Raw genomic sequence first — 1589 nt, forward strand, 5'->3', positions numbered from 1 at the left:
GGTGGAATGTATTTCCCTTGGAAACTGCCTTGGGAAGGGTTTAAGCCTTCTCTTTGGTTTTTCCAAGAGAAATTCGGATGATTCCTCCAACTTGGATTATAATGAGTACCATAAGGATTATTCCCTTGGTTTACAAAAGCCGCATTGACTTGTTCATTAGGTTCATTATGCACTTGTCCATGAGGGCAATGAGAAGTAAAATGAAGAACACTAGAACAAGTCGTACATGTTTTATTTGATGTACAATGAGAATGGTTAGGAAAGGAAGATAATTGGTTCGCCGAATTTTGGTTAATCAAAAATTGATCAAACCTTTGAGACAAAGACTTCATTTCGGTGGCTATTTCATTTGAATGTTCGACTTGATGTGAGTCTACATTCTTCCTACCTTGTGAATTTCTACTATTCTTGGATGATAGTGTTCTATGCAAAGAATTTTCACTCATGCTTTCATAGAGATGCCACACGTCATCCTCATGCCTATCAATGTAAGAGCCACCCATGGAAGCATCAACCATACCCTTATAGTTATCCGATAAGCTATCAAAGAAATATTGAACTAATTGCCATTCGGGCATGTCATGATGTGGACACTTCCTAAGCAATTCATTGAAGCATTCCCATGCCTCATGAAACGTTTCTCCATCCCCATGTTAAAATTCTCGAATTGAGGTCCTCATGGCATTGGTCTTAGAAACCGGATAGTACTTCTTTAAAAACCCTTGTTGCATTTCCGCCCAAGAAGTGATTGAAAAAGGCCTAAGATTGTTAAACTAATACTTTGCTTTGTCTTTTAAGGTGAATGGAAAAAGTTTGAGTCTTAAAACCTCTTCTGGCATATCCGTATATTTTACGGTGGAACATACTTCAACAAACTCATCCAAATGCTTGTAAGGTTCTTCACTAGGAAGTCCATGAAAGTTAGGAAGCATTTGAATAGTTTGTGCTTTAATTTCATAATGATGTGCTCTAAATGGTGGCAATTGAATGCATGTGGGTGCATTGTATTCATTAGGCACATAGTGATATCTTAAAGCAAGAGGTGGATTAGCTACTTGAGGTGCAACATGAACACCTTGGTTATGAATTCCTTAATTAATGACGGGAGGTTATGGAGCATACATTGGCCTTGGCATTCCATATGGAACTTGGCCTTATTGTTGTGGTGGTTGGTGAATGAATGGCCTAGGCATGCCTAATAGTACTTGTATGTTCTCATTGTACACATTAGGATGAAGGATACCTTGTTGGTCTATGTGACCAATGTCCTCAATATGGTTATCATTATGGTCATCCATTGATGGATTGGTTCTATTTGAACTTCCTCTTCCCCTAGGATTTCTAACGATAGATTCAACATGCAAATCAAGAGGGGCAATAGTTGGTCTCAATGAACGACGTCCATGCATGCACAATACAAAACACAACAAACACAAAGAATGACAAACACTATGCCTTCACAACAATGCAATTAGACTTCTTCCACAAACATTAAATTCATACTCCCATACTTTAACTCAATGATGCAAGACAATAAAAAATAAGCCTCCACGCGGGCCGACGATTTAACTAAGGGATTGAGTAAAGAA

At 38.3% G+C, this 1589-nt stretch overlaps 1 pseudogene; it reads left to right on the forward strand.

Annotated features, from left to right (window-relative positions):
* The first annotated feature begins 576 nt into the window (after positions 1-576).
* Positions 577-675, forward strand: LOC132284402 (small nucleolar RNA R71; annotated as a pseudogene).
* The last annotated feature ends 914 nt before the right edge of the window (positions 676-1589 follow it).

This window comes from Cornus florida, unplaced genomic scaffold (assembly GCF_030987335.1).
Source record: "Cornus florida cultivar Cherokee Brave unplaced genomic scaffold, ASM3098733v1 CherokeeBrave_3.0.0_Hap2_Chr01, whole genome shotgun sequence".
In the NCBI taxonomy this organism is placed as follows: domain Eukaryota; kingdom Viridiplantae; phylum Streptophyta; class Magnoliopsida; order Cornales; family Cornaceae; genus Cornus; species Cornus florida.